This window comes from Lygodium microphyllum, chromosome 29, assembly GCF_053477565.2.
Source record: "Lygodium microphyllum isolate KBCC chromosome 29, Lygodium_microphyllum_v1.1.10, whole genome shotgun sequence".
Classification (NCBI taxonomy): Eukaryota; Viridiplantae; Streptophyta; class Polypodiopsida; order Schizaeales; family Lygodiaceae; genus Lygodium; species Lygodium microphyllum.
The window spans coordinates 120,166,317-120,175,278 of NC_141163.1; positions in this window are offsets into that span (position 1 = coordinate 120,166,317).

Below are 8,962 nucleotides of genomic sequence, written 5' to 3' on the forward strand. Positions count from 1 at the left end.
ATTCGAGTTCAATCAAGCGTTTCATCCATGCCCCCTTCCCATCCCATCTTTCTTGAAGGGCTATCCTGAGGTTGGGTACAAAGAATTCCAAGTGAAGGACTGCCTATGTACCATATGTCAATCTAAAGGGGGTTTGTCCTATAGTCGTCTTGTAAGCCATGTGGTAGGCCCCTAAGGCCGCCATCACCTTGTTATCCCAATCACTGTGTGAAGTACATATGACTTTGGTCAAGACGTTTACTAGGGTTTTATTTGTTGATTCAGCTTGACCATTTGCCTGAGGGTAATAAGGCAATGATTTCTGATGGATGATTAGGAAGGAGGAAAGGAGGTGAGCTATCACTTCGTTGATGAAGTGTGTGCCTTGGTTGCTAACTAGTTCTATGGGGCAGCCAAATCGTGAGATCACTTGCTTCTATAGGAACTTAGCAGTGTTTCGAGAGTCATTCTTTCTCCTGGCTCGCGCTTTTGCCCATTTTGTTAGATAATCGATAGCCACAATGATGTATTTGGCTTGTGAATACTGTGCTGCAGGACTAATGGGTCTGACGAAGTCAATCCCCCATTTCTCGAAGGGTTGTCATGTGATAATTGGGGTTAGCTCCATGTGATCCTTACAAATCAAAACTTTAGTTCTTTAGCACTCGTCACAGTGCTTCACAAATCGTGCCACATCTCCGAAGAGGGTGGGCCACCACAGCTGGGAATGCAACACCTTGTGGGCTATCACATCTCTACTGAAATGTCCTCCTTTAATTTCGTCGTGTGCCTTTGTCAACATGTCATGCATCTCGTGCTCACACATGCATCTGTGCAATAACCCGCCATTCTGTAAAGTTGCCAACTATCAACTGATAGGGTTGGATTTTCAGGATGAGCCACCTGAGTCAGCCTTTTCTATCGGTCATTCCAGTAGTCCGTGTTCTAGCACTTGAACTATATCACCTGCCCAATATGGCGTCATGTTAGCTCTAAACAAATATTTTTTGCTGGATAAGCAGAATAGGTGCGCGTCTGGCAGTTTATCCACAATGCCTTGTCCAGCCACTTCTCCCGTGTGGGGATGCGAGACAGATGGTCAGCCATGTAATATTGTTTCCCTTTATACACCATCACGGAGAAATCAAACTCCAAAAGCAAAAGAAGTCATCTAGCAATGTGTCCTGTAGCGCATGGTTTGTTAACCAGATATAACAAGGCTTGATGGTCAACAAAGAAAGTAAAAGGCATAGCCAGAAGATAATGTCAAAATTTCTTTACGGCAAAAATACCATGGCCAACCCTCTCTCTCTGTTGTTGAGTAATTCATTTTAGTCTCAGTGAGTTTTCTATTAGCAAAGCTCACTAGATAATCCAAGTGAACAATGGGAAGGGGAACCTAGTTTTTTTTTTTTTTTTTTTTTTTTGGGTGGCGGTTCTACAGGGGGTTGGGGGGAGGGGGGAAGTGGGAGGATGGCATAGGTGGTTGAGAGGTAGGGGAGGGGTTGGAGGGGTGATGAAGAAGAGGGGGGAGGAGGATGTGGGGCTGGGCGAGGAGTGGCAGGGTAGGTAGGGAGGAGCCCATGGGACGAGGAGATAATAGGGGTGGCATCGGCGGGTGGAGGGCGCATGTAGCGGAGATGGTGGGGAGAGGAGGAAAGACGACAAAGAGGAAGAGAAAAGGGAGAGGGAGTGGCAGAGGGGGAGGGGAGAAAGGAGAGGGGAGGAAGTGGTTGTGAGGTGTAGTAGGTTCCATGGTAGATGTGACTCAAATTTTAGCAGCTCATGCATTGGAGGTATTATTATCCAAGAAGCCATTGAAGTGAACATTGATGGTTGGAGATGCCAAGGTCATGGGGAAGACAAGAAGGCCATCCTTCATTGAGGTATAGTTTTCCATTGTACTCATTTTTTAGATTGGTCTGAAGGATTCTATCATCAAAAGGAGAAGAAGAGAACTCGTTGAAGTACTTGTAGAAGGTCCAACTTTTGGTTGCTTCAAAGCGTTGGCATTCCTCAGTCCATTCGAATATAATCAACAGCTTGTATAGAGGTCTAGTAATCAATTCATAGTTCAACACAAACTGTTGATAATACCTTATGTGTCCCAAATAGCACTGAACATCCTTGTAATCAACTGGGGGTGGAAGATCAACAATGACCTTGATCTTTGAGAAATTCGTGGCCATGCCATTCTTTGATACCATGTGTCTTAGGATACATCCATGCTTCACCCAGAACTTGCACTTCAAGGGGTTCAATGAGAGGCAATATAGCTAACTGTCATGAAGGAAAATACAACATTAATATTTGCACCTTGGATTAATTCCAGCCTTTGTAAATTCAGCCCTAGCCTATGTGTACATGTGTGAACAGGCCTTAAGTTTGGAAAGAGGGTTAGAATAAAAGGGACTAGAGGCCAAAGGCAAGACATCTTTTGATCATTCAATAATCTTGGCTTTTCCATCTTCTTGAAGTTAGCTTCTTCTTAGCCTATGAAGCACTCAGCCATGGCCGTCATGTATTCTTGAAACCCCAACCATTAATACATGATGAGGATGTCTTGGTGCAATAGACTTGTTAATTCTTTGTTGTTGCTTAGTTAATTTTCAATTTCAGTTAGATTTCATTCCATGGTTGATTGCTTTCTTACATTGGTATCAGAGCCAGTGTCTTTGATCCTTGGTTACATCAATTTTCATGGTTATGATCTTGCTGGGGAGGTCTTAATCATGGAGGAGTTGGTTACATCAAGACTTGATTGATCTGTCATCATGGAAGTCTATGTCTAGTTATCTGGGGATGATTTACATAGAACCGTGGTTAGATCTGAAGTAACTGTCACAAACAGTGGTCAAGAAGATGGTTCTTGGTATGCATGATGGAGGATCTTGGCAATATCCATTGGATAATGGAGGTTCAGGGCTAATTTGACAGGTCGTCATCAAATTTTACCCCATTTTGAAGGCTTATGGACCAAAAGAGGGTTAGACATGGCTGGAGGACACTTTAACTGTGGTTACTTTTGAGAAGGAAGGGTTTCTTATTCTCTTTCCTCTTTCCTTCAAGCTTCCCTACAAACTGCCATGGACATTTCTTCTTAGATCTTCTTCCCATGACCTCTAGTGCTTAAATGGCTTATGCAAGAATTTTGTATGGGTCTCGAGCTACCTATTGAATACCTATATGCTTCATATCCATCTCGTTTTCATCACGTGCTATAAGAGGACATATTGCAGCAGTTTGCGTTGTTTTTACAGCCCCCCCCTCTTGATCAACAAAACGTGATGCATTTGGAGATTATACTCTTCATAGGATGATCAAATGGAGTGCAACTATGGAGTATCCATCATCTTATACTTGATCTTTCACTCTTTTTGAAGATGGGAGCTTTCTCAAACCCTAGGTATGGAGCTTTATGACAGTTTTGGACAGCACTAAAATTTCTCAAATTTCTTCATCAAGATCAAAGGGTTTTTGCTCTATTATACTCCTTGAGGCTTCTACATACATCCTAGTACCAACATTGATTGATCTTGAAGCTTGAAGCTTTGATGGAGAATGGATATGGAGATTGCAAACCCTATGCATAACAGTTTGGGACAGCATCAAAGATTCCTGAAATTTTTGAAGCAAATCATGGGGCTTTTGTGGGCAAAGCATCTCTGAAGCTTCCTCAACCATTGTCCCTCAAGAATCCATCAACATTGGACCGACATTGAAGGAGATTGAAGCCAATGGAGGTCTAGGTATTCAATGGACATCATGAAGCTTTTATGCCATTAAATTTTGGCATTCCCTCTCAAATTTCGGGATCTCTTGGACACATTGAAGCCCTCTCTATTACCTATTGCAACCTACTTCAAGTAGAGAAGGTAATCGGTCTTCATCAACCCTCATTTGGAGCATTCATGGAGTCATGGAGCTTTCATGGGATTAATGAAGCTGAAGCTTATCAAGGAAGGGATTATTCTTGAAGATTGAAGATCTCTTGGACTGATTTTAGAAGGATTATCAAGCTCAACTCACCTATGTCAAGCATTATGGATTGAAGGTCATTCCATCAATAATACTCTTCTCCAATCAATCAAATGAGGTACTCTAATCACTCTTAATTTCTCTTTACATCCAATTGCTAATCTCATTTCCAATTGTTGAAGAGAAATAAGAGGATTAATGAAGCTTTCATTCATAGCCTAATGCATTGCATGAAGCCTATAGGTTATGTCAGTCATTGTCTTTACTAAACCTCTTCAATTTACTGAAATGGCCATCTCTAAATGTCTCAAACTCTTCCATAATGAATGAGCATTACCCATCTACTTTCATTCACTGAAATCAGTAATTTCTTGAGCTTCTTTACTCAATCTTTATTGCCTAACCTTGACATGAAATTGATTGCCTATTTGCCTCTTGATCATAAAAAAATCATTACCCAATTGGTAAGTGAGAAAAGCTTTGTAAGCAGTGAGTCACTGCTGAGGTAAATACCCCTCCATTTCTCATTTACATTTCAGCCTTTTCAATTCCAAACTTGCATACCATGAAAGGGCAAATGAAAGGCAATTGTATTTCATTCCTATTCCATGCATATCATACTGATTTTTAGAGCTAGAATTCACTTGCCATGTACATGCCCATGAGGAAAAGTGGATGCCGGGCAAGTTGGTAGGACAAAAGTGAGGTGACCCTCCCCTACCAACGAGGACCCTGAAGGGGAGCGCAACCCCGCTCGAGAGGGAACTTTGCAAACCCCTGGGGTCTCGGATCCCACGCATTTTCAAGTTTAGGTGCAAGTACAAATCTCAAAGGCACTTGAAATCAGCCTACAGCATGAGTTTATGGGTAGTGAGTTCTTGAGATATTGGCAAATGTATGGTACTCATGAATATATGGCAAATGTATGAAGACATATGGCTGCAGTAAAATGTATGCATCATATGGTAAAGACACTATGGTTCAGCATTAAAGTTTGGGACAGAGTATGTATGCATACCCTCATTAAAGATTGCAGTCTACATTGAGTTAGACAGCCATTTTACTGATTACAGAGGTCATTTTCAGTATGGGCAGATGTATGAGACTCTCCTACAGGGTTATGAAGTTGGTACATGCTTGGTATTGATGGTACAAGTCATTAATTGACTAGAACAGGGTATTCACTGCTTGTAGGAATTTTCAGACAGCAACAGAAAATCCCTTACAGAAATTTCTGTACTCATCCATTTTCTGCACTTGATAGCTTGTTGGATAGAGGACTCTTCAAGCTTCGAATAGAGACAAAGACCTCGTAATTTGGATCTCTAAAAGTGAAGATAATCAAGTTTTTTCTACTGTAGGAAATTTAGGAGAGAAATCAACCCATGGCTAGGAATAAGAAGAGAGACCCTGTTTTGGATACTATCAATGAAGAATTGAAGGAATATCAACAGGAAAGGGGTGAACATCAACAGGAAAGGGGTGAACATGACACTTCTCAAGATGCCATTTATCAAATGCATTATGAGAACGAAGAGGTCGATGCAAGTTCCACCCACTCCCCTACCAATCAACCCATAGAGATGTCTCATATCTCAATGAATTCAAACAGTTTTCAACAATTGTCAAATGACATAAAGGATATGAAATCAGGCTTCGAGGGTATGAGGTTGGGTATTGACAAGCTTGTAGCACTTCTTGGTGAGAAAATGTTGCCTACAGTTGGTCTTAATGTCCCACATCCTCATATGGCTGAAGAACCACCTAAACCGCCTACTCCTAAGGTGGTAGGTCAATTTGAAGTTGGAGAGTCATCTAAAGCTAAGGATTTTGTTCAGCCCACTTCACTTCAGCCACAATTCCATCAACAAAAGGGTCACTTTCAGCCACATGGGCAAGATCCTCAAGAGAGAGTGCAAACAAACTCAAAGCATGATGAAGACATCCATGGGTGCAACTCTTTCTACAAGCAATTTTACCCTCAAGAAAATGTTGGTGGCTATGAGCAAGGGCCTGTTAATTCAGCCCCAAACTCTTATGGGCAGCCACATGGACATGTGAATTCAGCCCCAAATGCTTATGGACAGCCACAACATAATTTCTCTACTCAAGTGCAGCCCAATAAGCCAAGTCCCATGTCAAATCATGGTTGGAATCAGCAAAATAATGGGCAGCAACCACCTTTCAACTCACCTGTGCATGGACAACCTCAAGGGTACCATGGACAACCTCCCAATGTGAGCAACACATACTTTCAGCCTCAAGGACAGTATTTCCAGCCACAAAGTCATGGTATGCATTATGGACAGCAAACTCCTTATGCACAAGGGCAGGGAAATAATGAATATCCTAGGCAAGGATCTTTTGGCAATTCTTTTGGGCCACAACACCATAGTGGGCAGCAGCACCATAATGGACAACCTCCTCAATACGAGAGAGAGTACAAGGAGAAAATAGTTATCTCAAACTTCAAGGGAGAGAACCCTTCACCCACGGAGTTGGAGGAGTGGTTTGACAAGTTAGAGATGTATTTTTCCCTTTACCCAAGGCCCGAGAATGCCAAAGTAAAATTTGCAGCCCTTCATCTAGAAGGCTATGCTCACACTTGGTGGAGATATATGGTGAGGACGGGACGTGACTTCTTGTCTTGGGATGCATTGAAAAATGCTATGATTGAAGTCTTTGTTTCCCCTATTGAAAAAGAGCAGTTAGAGAAGAAGTGGTATGCACTTGAGCAACGTGGTCTCGCGGTTAAAGAGTACTCAAATCAGTTTTTGAACCTTTCGATGTATGTTCATGGGGTCTCCGATAGTGCCAAGTTGAATAAATACATATTTGGTTTGGAACCTACTCTTTCTTCCGAAGTTGGAGCCATGAATCCTACATCCCTACAAGCTGCCATTCAATTGGCTGAACGTTATGGGCAGAAATACAAGGGTTTTCAGCCAAAAACAGGGCATTCTTTTCAGCCTACGCAGTTCCCAAGGACATCAGGCCATTATGGGCATGCTAAAACTGATTTTCAGCATATTGGGAAGCCATCAAATACTTTCAGCAATACCTACAGCAAGATACCCACTTTTCCTACTGTTTTTGGGTCAAAACAAAGCAGTAATTTCAGACCTAATGCTGAAAATAGATTTGATGGAAAGAGAACTGATATAAGTGCCAAAACTTCAGCCCCTACTCAAGGCAAACATGTATCGAATGACAAGCTCAAAGATATGTATGCTAAAGGACTATGCTACAAATGTGGAGAGAAATGGTCACCCGATCATAAGTCCAAATGCAAGGCCAAAAATATGAAGATTAGCATGATCATCGAGGATGATTCTGATGTTGAATCTATTGAAGGAAGCTTGGCTCAGCTTGATGTCACAACAACTCAAGAAGAGGCGCATGAAAATGAAGAGAATGTCCATGATGAGTTCTATGATCCGATGGATGGGTTTCCTTTCGACCCGGGCGGTCATTATTTGGATGATGCATGGATTGATTTACATCCATCGCTATATGCCATATCAAGTGATGCATGGAGTGGTTCAAGAGGGGATAATACCTTACGCCTTAAAGGTCAAATCAAGGGAAGGACCGCTCATATACTCATTGATAAGGGAAGTACACATAGCTTCATTAATGCTAAGTCACTCAATGGGCTGAAATTGAATACGCATGAAATGCCTACATCACTCAAAATCCAAGTGGCAAATGGAAATTTTGAGAAGAGCAATCAATGCTGTCCAAATGTACCTATCACCCTTTCCCCATTGTGCACTACATCGGTGAGCCTAATTGCATTAGAAATGGGTCCCATTGATATAATACTTGGCTGCAATTGGCTGAAATCTTTGGGCAGATTTACCATGGATCTCAACAACATGGAAATGGAGTTTAAATGGTGTGGACAACAAGTAACACTACATGGAGTTGAAAAGAAAAGAATGGAGATGATCAGCCCCAAGAAGGTTAAGAAAGAGATAAATGCAAAGGCATGTATGTTCACCATTCTTCTTTCCAAGATTGAAGAGGATCAGCCCTCTTCTCCTACCAACAATATGGACCCATGTCTTTGTAAATTGCTGAAAAAATATGATGATATTTTTCAACCACCTACCTCTCTTCCTCCCAAAAGAGAAGTGGATCATCCCATTGACTTGGTGCCCAATACAAAGCCCATCAACAAACCACCATATCGCCTCTCCAAAGTGGAAAGAGAAGAGGTAGAACGCCAAGTCAAAGAGCTTTTGGAAATGGGTCTCATTAAGGCAAGCCAATCACCTTTTGCTTCTCCAGTCCTTCTTGTGAAGAAGAAAGATGGCTCCTTTCGAATGTGCATTGATTACCACGATCTCAACAAGGTCACTATCAAGAATAGGTATCCAATACCTAGAATAGATGATCTCTTAGATGAATTGAAGGATGCCAAGGTGTTCTCCAAAATTGACTTGAGATCGGGATATCATCAAATACGCATGAAGGAAGGGGATGAATTTAAAACAGCCTTCAGGACGGAGAGGGGTCTTTACCAGTTTATGGTTATGCCTTTTGGGATATCAAATGCTCCAGCCACATTCCAGTCTCTCATGAATAAGATACTTCAGCCATTGCTCTTTAAAACAGTTTTGGTATTCTTTGATGACATTTTGATCTATAGCAAGAATAAAGAAGACCATTTGCAGCATGTAAAAGAGGTCTTTGACATATTGAGGATACACAAACTATTTGCCAAGGCCACTAAATGCTCTTTTATGACAAAGGAAGTTGAGTACTTGGGTCATATAGTGGGAGAAGATGGAATCAAAGTGGATCCTAAGAAGGTTCAGTGCGTCAAAGAATGGCCTACGCCAACCAATGCCACTTCATTAAGAGGTTTCCTTGGTTTGTCATCCTTTTACCGAAGGTTTATGAAGAACTATGCTCATGTTGCAGCTCCTCTTACTGATCGGCTGAAAAAGGAGGCCTTCTTCTGGGATGAGATCGCTGACAAGAGCTTTAATGAGCTGAA